Here is a 10,222-nt window from a genome sequence, read left to right on the forward strand (position 1 = left end):
CTGAAAATAGTTCCAGATTGGTACAGTGGTTGGGGAGATCAATCCACACAGTTCTTAATCTCAAGTGAGCTGAATTCAGTCATCAGCTTGTTGTAATGAGAGTGATCAAATCAAACCAAAATTAATTAACTTTGTTATCTCACATGGAGAAATTGCAGAGGTGGTGCATGTAACATAAAGACAAAGAAAACACTCCAACATTGTCAACACCAATTATGAATAGAGCAAAGCCATTGTATCGTTACTTGTTTAATAGCAGCTTAAAAGAGAGAGAGAGAGAGAGAGAGAGAGAGAGAGAGAGAGAGAGAGAGAGAGAGAGAGAGAGAGAGAGAGAGAGATGGTTTATTCATTAAGGCCATAGCTCCATATGAAGTGGTGTGAAACGAAAAGAAAAATATACATACGAATAAATACATAAATAACATCAAACATGATGGTTCATACAACATCAAATATTTCACAATACAGCTGTACAGTGTGGATATATACATATGCATACTCTAATCTAACATGATCAAATTCGGTCTCCGAAATTATTTATGCAAATATATGGCAAGATTCCTTAGAACAGTTGTATTACTGGAAGATACTAACAAGACCATCTTAAAACTACAGGGATGTCCACAATATTTCTGGGGAATATACAATTCTCTTATATCTGCAAGTGCAGGGCAGGGAAGCAGGAAATGAGTTTCATCTTTAAGTGAAGACTGACACATCCGACAAATCATACTATCCAAATTATGAAATTTATATCTTTGAGAATGGACAGCAATGTGAGATACACCACATCTAAATCTAACAAGGGTGCACGGGATAGACAACAAATAAGGTTCGACAAAATTGGATTTCTTAAACATTCTATACACTGAAAATCTGTCACTTGTTTGTATATGGTCATCCCAGTCCTACAATCTGCAATCAGTAATCTGTCACTTGTTTGTATATGGTAATCCCAATCCTGCCATCTGCAATCAGTAATCTGTCACTTGTTTGTATATGGTAATCCCAATCCTGCCATCTGCAATCAATAATCTGTCACTTGTTTGTATATGGTAATCCCAATCCTGCCATCTGCAATCAGTAATCTGTCACTTGTTTGTATATGGTAATCCCAATCCTGCCATCTGCAATCAGTAATCTGTCACTTGTTTGTATATGGTAATCCCAATCCTGCCATCTGCAATCAGTAATCTGTCACTTGTTTGTATATGGTAATCCCAATCCTGCCATCTGCAATCAGTAATCTGTCACTTGTTTGTATATGGTAATCCCAATCCTGCCATCTGCAATCAGTAATCTGTCACTTGTTTGTATATGGTAATCCCAATCCTGCCATCTGCAATCAGTAATCTGTCACTTGTTTGTATATGGTAATCCCAATCCTGCCATCTGCAATCAGTAATCTGTCACTTGTTTGTATAAGGTTATCACAGTCCTGCAATCTGCAATCAATAATCCTCTGTTTAAAACATTGCAAAAAGGATTTCTCATTAGCGACACCCTGATTATCCCATACATATGAAAACCCATATTTACACAAACATTCACGAATGCTTGATGCCCAGAGAGAGATGAGAGACAATGACAATGACAATGACAATGACAATTCTTTATTTTACGATGGTAACAGAATAAGCATTGGTATACTTTTTTGCATCTGGCCCTCGCCCTAAAGAGGGACTAAATCTACTATAATAACTACTACTACATACTTACATAATTAGTAAAACAGTATAAGTTTATGTACATAAGTGCATTATATGAAACATTGTAGTTTATAAATGTTCATGACAAGGTGCAAAGCAAACATTTGCAAGTCAATTAGAGTCAGAATACTATGCAATAGTACATCAACTCTGCAAGACAATGGATATTATGCAGAACATCATAATTTCGTGAACAAAACAATAAATCAAAAGTGAGTGACTGTGTCCCAAAGGACATAACAATCAAGAATATACTATTTTCATTAAATGGGATATATATTTGTTTTTGAAAGAATCTGTGCTGGTAGCTTCCCGTAAGGCATTCGGAAGAGCGTTCCAGAGACGGCCACCTGAATAAACTAGACTAGACTTAAATAAGTCTATCCTAGGAAGAGGAGTGTTAAATTTCATAAGGTGGTGTGAATTCTTCAAAGAGAACTTTGAACAAATGGTTTGGGGTAGAGTTTCGGATATAATTTTATGCATAAAGATTCCTTTGTTAAAAAGCAGTCTTGACTTTAGAGGTAAGATCCCTAAATGTATGTAGTCTAACTCTGTGAGGGTAGTGTGCTTTAGTAATACTACTTTTAGCGCTCTTTTATGTAATCTGCTAAGTGGTTTTAAGGAATTTTCACTTGCTGAGTCCCATAGAGTGGATGCGTAATCAATAACAGATTGAATATGAGCAATGAAGAATAACTTTCTGGTGTGGCAGTTCAGGAAGTGTTTAATTCTAGATAAGAGATACACTTTCTTTGACACCACTTTACTAAGTTGCTCTATGTGGGTTGACCAAGACAAGTTGTTATCGATATTAACACCCAGCAGTTTGTGATGGTCGACTTTTTCCACTATTTCACCATCTATCATTAAAGCAGGACCAGCAAATATTCTGGCGTTTTTGTCTTGTTGTTATGACCATATATTTGGTTTTCTTTGGGTTAAGAGACATATGGTTTAGTTCAGTCCACTCTGTCAACTGGTTTAAACTCCTTTGAAGTGATTCTGATAAGCGAGTTAAATTTGTGTTGCTGGAGTGAATTGTGGTTTCATCTGCAAAAAGTTCACATACATTTTGAATATGTAGGAGGTCATTAATGTAGGCTATATAGAGCAGAGGTGGGGTCCTAAAACCGATCCTTGTGGTACACCGTATTTTACTTCTTGCATAGGCTACACTACATTGGTCCCTCTCCATGCACATGTCTGTGTATATTATGTGACTATATTGGTCCCTCTTCATGCACAAGTCTGTGTATATTATGTGACTACATTGGTCCCTCTCCATGCACATGTCTGTGTATATTATGTGACTACATTGGTCCCTCTCCATGCACATGTCTGTGTATATTATGTGACTACATTGGTCCCTCTCCATGCACATGTCTGTGTATATTATGTGACTACATTGGTCCCTTTCCATGCACATGTCTGTGTATATTATGTGACTATAATGGTCCCTCTCCATGCACATGTCTGTGTATATTATGTGACTATAATGGTCCCTTTCCATGCGCATGTCTGTGTATATTATGTGACTATAATGGTCCCTCTCCATGCACATGTCTGGGTTTTTTTCATCTTCTTTTTATGCGGTTTGTCTCTATTTCCAAGAACAAGGAAACGGAGAAGACGCTGAAGGACAGCGGGAGACAAAAAAGCAAACTAACAAAAAACGCCCGCAGCACCGTTGCTCCTTTTCTAACAATACGTAGCGAGAGAGAGAGAGAAAAAAAAAGCTGTTTTGTCTCTTTTCCCCCGAATGGCGACAAAAAGGAAGGAGACAAAAAGCTACATTTCTTATCCATCTTTCTCCACTATAACAGTCGTCTCGGGAACAATTGTAGGCAAGATTGACCTGAAATCCAACACGCTTCCCAACCTCAGAGAGAAAACAACGGCAGTTTTTTATCTCTCCCTAATCTGTCGTTTCCCTTTTTTCCCCCTTTTCCTCCTTCTGCTAGCTTGACTGTGTTAAAAAAAAATTTTATTAAGAAAACATGGGGCGTTCTTTTTTTGTCTTACTGGTTGTAGAGGCAATCATTCTACGCAAATTGGCAGCAAACAGGAGAGAGAGAGAGAGAGAGAGAGAGAGAAAGAGAGAGAGAGAGAGAGAGAGAGAGAGAGAGAGAGAGAGAGAGAGAGAGAGAGAGAGAGAGAGAGAGACAATGACAATGACAATGACAAATTCTTTGTTAACGAGGGTAATGGCATAAGCAAAGAGGTGCTTTTTTACATCCAGCCCCCTCGCCCATGGGAGGGTTTACTCTAATGATAATACGTTTTTAGAAATGTTGAAATATCAATTAAAGAAGTAATAAAAACAAACGACAAACAAGCAAACGATTAACAGACAAAACAAACAAACAAACTATACATAGTGTCCGATATTTAGACTCGAACATTATACTTGTCTCGTCAAAATCGATCGGACCCTGTTATTAACAACTCAGCACATGCTACATGCGTGTAGCATGATGTGTCCGAGTGTAAGTGCGTGCGTGCGTGCGTGCGTGCGTGCGTGCGTGCGTGTGTGTGTGTGTGTGAGTGAGGCGAGACAGAGAGAACAAGTCGCGTAAGGCGAAATCAAGTTACTACATTTAGTCAAGCTGTCAAACTCACGGGATGAAACTGAACGCACTGTATTTTTTCACCAAGACAGTACAGTTTCGTCAATCCCCGCGTGAAGGAAATCGCTCACCTCCCACGTGCAAAACGTAGTGATATTGACACGCCAGATTAGCGCGGTAGCGTATTGTGCTAAGCAGGAAAGCGCGCTTTTCTGTATTCTTGTTAACTTTCTGAGCTTGTTCTGAATACAACCTATCATATCTATATGTTTTTTTTAATCAGGAAATGATAAAGAATAGATGAAATCATTTTTGGATCGATTTCGTAAATTTTAATCGTAAGACTAATTAATCTATTTTCGTTAATTATGATCACATTTTAAGAGTAAACATAACATATGTATATATTTTTAGATTCAGAATACGATGAAGAATACGATGCAATCAATTTTAAATTTGTTTGCGAAAAATCGATGTTAATGAGAACTTTAATGAGCAGACTTATCAATTAATGTGTACGCCTCCAAGCTAATATGCAATACCAAAGTCCGGGCTTCGTTGAAGACTACTTGATCTAACTAATTTGGTTGAAAAATGAGGGCGTGACAGTGCCGCCTCAAGTTTCACTAAATGCCGGAAAAGACGTCATCAAAGACATTTATCAAAAAAATGAAAAAAGAGTCTGGAGATACCATACTCAGGATCTCTCCTGTAAAGTTTCATGAAGATCGGTCCAATCGCTCTACACACACACACACACACACACACACACACACACACACACACACACACACACACACACACGCACACACGCACATACACCACGACCCTCGTCTCGATTCCCCCCTCTACGTTAAAACATTTAGTCAAAAATTGACTAAATGTAAAAAGAAAGGTTAACACTAAATCAAAGGAATATACATAAAAGGTTGCGCAAAAGATAGTAACAATTGTATTTCACAATAAAGCGAACTCGTCGGCATTATACTTGTCTCGTCAACAAAAATCGGGCCCTATTGACTTAAAACTTGACTTGACTTGCTACGTAGAAAACACAATAGCTGTTAGTATTGACAGATGACACTATCTTGAGTAATTGTAAGTTTACGTGAGACATGTACCGCTTGGTTTGACGCTTGGTTTGATGTTTGACATTTTCTGACTTATGACTGCAAAATTGAGCATAAACATCGCTAATTCCCATGAAGATTGAGTAGTCCATGAGAGTTCCAGGGTATGAAATCCCCATACGTTTTTTTCATTTTTTTTATAAATGTCTTTGATGGCGTCATATCCGGCTTTTTGTGAAAGTTGAGGCGGCACTGTCACGCCTTCATTTTTCAACCAAATTGGTTCAAATTTCGGTCAAGTAATCTTCGACGAAGCCCGGACTTCGGTATTGCATTTCAGCTTGGTCGCTTAAAAATTAATTAATGACTTTGGTCATTAAATATCTGAAAATTGTAAAAAAAAATAAAAAGTTATAAAACGATCCAAATTTACGTTTATCTTATTCTCCATCATTTGCTGATTCCAAAAACATATAAATATGTTATATTCGGATTAAAAACAAGCTCTGAAAATTAAATATATAAAAATTATTATCAAAATTTGTTTTCGAAATCAATTTAAAAACACTTTCATCTTATTCCTTGTCGGTTCCTGATTCCAAAAATATATAGATATGATATGTTTGGATTAAAAACACGCTCAAAAAGTTAAAACGAAGAGAGGTACAGAAAAGCGTGCTATCCTTCTCAGCGCAACGAATACCCCGCTCTTCTTGTCAATTCCACGGGCACTGCCTTTGCCACGGGCGGTGGAGTGACGATGCTACGAGTATACGGTCTTGCTGCGTTGCGTTGCGTTCAGTTTCATTCTGTGAGTTCGACAGCTACTTGACTAAATATTGTATTTTCGCCTTACGCGACTTGTTTATTTTTCTTAGTGTGTATCAGCGTCTGTGGTAATATTTACGTATGACACTATCTGCCCTGTCTCAACGTTTAAAGTCAAATTACTCCTACACTGTGCAACAAGTTATCTTTTCCTTTTACGGATCTGAAGTTTACAACAAGCACTATATTTGGGTTCTTCTTCTTCTGTGTTCATGGGCTGAAACTCCCACGTACACTCGTGTTTTTGCACGAGTGGAATTTTACGGGTATGACCGTTTTTACCTCGCCATTTAGGCAGCCATACGCCGCTTTCGGAGAATCCTAGCATATAACCACGTCATGTCCTAAATAGACACTAGTGCTTGGGGACAGATAAACCAAGTTAGCATAGCATAGCATTTCAGAGGACATAATTTGGGTACAAAAAGCAAACTTCCACGACATAACTTGGGTTTCAACATGTGTGTCCGGTTTTGATGTCTCAACTTTTGGCACCGAGTCATGTACACACGAACGGCTTTACACAAGCACTACACGTTATATATCTACAGTAACGGGAAGTTACTGAAAACATATACGCCCTTGAGTAAATGCGTTAGAGAGAGAGAGAGAGAGAGAGAGAGAGAGAGAGAGAGAGAGAGAGAGAGAGAGAGAGAGAGAGAGAGAGAGAGACTCACAATAACAATGACAATGGCAATTCTTTATTTAACGAGGGTAATAGATTAAGCAGTGGTCTGCTTTATTACATCAAGTCCTCGCCCTAAAGAGGGATTAACTAAAACATGAAATAAAAATAATAAAAGGTGAAACAGAAAATAACAAGTCGCGTGAGGCGAAAATACAACATTTAGTCAAGCTGTCGTACTCACACAATGCAACTGAACGCATTGCATTTTTTTCTCACCAAGACTGTATACTCGTTGTCAGTCGTCAGTCCACCGCTCGTGGCAAAGGCAGTGAAATTGACTGGCCAGAATACCGCGGTAGTGGTTGCGCTGAGCAGGATAGCACGCTTTTCTGTATCTCTGTTCTTTTTTTTATTTTTCTGCGCTTGTTTTTAATTCAAATATATCATATCTCTATGTTTTTGGAATCAAAAACCGACAATGAAATTGTTTCTAAATGGATTCCGGAAATAAAAATGTTATCATAATTTTCATATATTTAATTTTTAGAGCTGGTTTTTAATCCAAATATGACATATTTATATGTTTTTGGAATCAGAAAATAATGAAAAATAAGATGAAATTCTTTTTGGATCGTTTTATAAACAAATGATTTTAATTACAATTTTCAGATTTTTAATGACCTAACTCATTAATTAATTTTTGAGCCTACAAGATGAAATGCAATACCAAAGTCCAGGTTTCATCGAAGGTTACTTAACGACAATTTCAAGCTATTTGATCAAAACGTGAGGGTGTGACAGTGCCGCCTCAACTTTCACAAAAAGCCGGATATGACGTCATTAAATACATTTATTGAAGAAAGAAAAAAAATGATCTGGGGATATCATACCCAGAATATCTTATGTTAAGTTTCATGAAAATTGGTCCAGTAGGCGGGGATGTAGCTCAGTCGGTAGCGCGCTGGATTTGTATCCAGTTGGCCGCTGTCAGCGTGAGTTCGTCCCCACGTTCGGCGAGAGATTTATTTCTCAGAGTCAACTTTGTGTGCAGACTCTCCTCGGTGTCCGAACACCCCCGTGTGTACACGCAAGCACAAGACCAAGTGCGGACGAAAAAGATCCTGTAATCTATGTCAGAGTTCGGTGGGTTATAGAAACACGAAAATACCCAGCATGCTTCCTCCGAAAACGGCGTATGGCTGCCTAAATGGTGGGGTAAAAAACGGTCATACACGTAAAATTCCACTCGTGCAAAAAACACGAGTGTACGTGGGAGTTTCAGCCCACGAACGCAGAAGAAGAAGAAGAAGAAGCTCCAGTAGTTTTCTCGGAATCGCTCTACACATACACGTACACACACACACGCACACACATACACCACGACCCTCGTCTCGATTCCCCGTCTATGTTAAAACATGTAGTCATAACTTGACTAAATGTAAAAAGAGAGACAGACAGACAGACAGGCAGGCAGACAGAGTGAAAGAGAAAGAGAGAGAGAGAGAGAGAGAGAGAGAGAGAGAGAGAGAGAGAGAGAGCTATTCCTCGTTCAAGGGAAATAAATCAAGGCTGGTACTCAGCTGTGATTTCTCTTGTGCGTATTACCTCCCTTTATACGCACGAGGATCAGTCGTCGAATACAGTAACACCCATTAATTGTGTCTTTCTCTGATTTAAACATACAGCAAAACAGTGGCCCAGAAATGTGTATCATCAAAATATCTAGATGCTACTCCCCTACAGCAAAACAGTGGCCCGGTAATGAGTATCATCAAAATATCTAGATGCTACCCCCCTACAGCAAAACTGTGGTCCGGTTATGAGTATCATCAAAATATCTAGATGCTACCCCCCTACAGCAAAACAGTGGCCCGGTAATGAGTATCATCAAAAGATCGAGAGAGAGAGAGAGAGAAAGAGAGAGAGAGAGAGAGAGAGAGAGAGAGAGAGAGAGAGCTATTCCTCGTTCAAGGGAAATAAATCAAGGCTGGTACTCAGCTGTGATTTCTCTTGTGCGTATTACCTCCCTTTATACGCACCAGGATCAGTCGTCGAATACAGTAACACCCATTAATTGTGTCTTTCTCTGATTTAAACATACAGCAAAACAGTGGCCCGGTAATAAGTATCATCAAAATATCTAGATGCTACCCCCCTACAGCAAAACAGTGGCCCGGTAATGAGTATCATCAAAATATCTAGATGCTACCCCCCTACACACACGAAAAATCAACAGTCTGACAGCTTTCTGCACAGAGTGATAATTTTGTTGTCCGTTAAGCCTCAATTTAGTTGGGCGAAGTCGACTGCACGAAGCTGGCTGCACGAAGCTTTGGCACTGAATATTTGGTTAAAAAAAATTAAAATTTTTTAAAAAAAGATAAATAAATTGAAAAAACATTCTGCGTCTTTTTTGCAGTCGAATTCTCGCTCAATTAAGAAACAACCTTTCAGACATGAATTCATATACAAAATAACGACTCCGTGCAGAGAGCGTTCAGGCTGTTGATTTTGGGTATGTGTCCAAGTGCTGGGCTGTTTTTATTCCATGTAAAATATGGCCAGGTTGGAGAAGTTGAGTCAAGGGTCCCCGGTACCTCAGTTGGTAGAACACTGGATTTTTTATCCTAGGGTCGCAGGTTCGAATTCGGGCCGGTGTAACACGAGAAAATTACTCCCACGAGATTTTTACTCCGGAGTAAAAATTTCGTACGAAAATGTTACTCCCTTTACGAAAAAACCACTCCCCCATTACACGAGAAGATTACTCCCCACGACAGGTGAGTTCCGAGTAAACATTTCGTACACAAATGTTACTCCCCAGACGAATAAAAAACGAATAAATTACTTCACCTTAACACGAGCAATTTAACTTCCCATGTCAGGTGTACGAAATTTATACTCCCTTGTCCCCTGTTAGTCTTGGTGGTGGAAGGGGTGGAGGGAGGGTAGCGCGACATTCGTTTGCGCGAGATCACAATATTGGCATTATCCCTTCGCCCGCATTCCATTTTCGCGTACGAGATTTTTACTGGAAGTAAAAAATATGGGGAGTAAAAATTTCGTGGAGGGAGTAATATTTTCGTGCCTTGGGGAGTTCTTTTCTCGAACGAAAAATTTACTCGGAGTAAGAACTTCGTACGAAATTTTTACTCCGGAGTAAATTTTTCGTGGAGTAAAAATGTCGTGTTACACCGGGACGGACACGGGTCAATTTTATGTGCAGACTCAGAAACGGTCTCCATGTTCCACCCCTGTGTCACCACTGTGGCACGTAAAAGACCTCGGTCATTCTGCCAAAAGTGTAGGTGGCTGATTACACCTAACCACGCATACACATGGGTAGCGCGACTCTGTTGCTGCTAGCTTTCCGGAAGAGGAGGCGACCCGGGTTTCCCAGCAATGGGACAATTAAGT

Source organism: Littorina saxatilis, linkage group LG13 (genome assembly GCF_037325665.1).
Source record: "Littorina saxatilis isolate snail1 linkage group LG13, US_GU_Lsax_2.0, whole genome shotgun sequence".
Lineage (NCBI taxonomy): Eukaryota > Metazoa > Mollusca > Gastropoda > Littorinimorpha > Littorinidae > Littorina > Littorina saxatilis.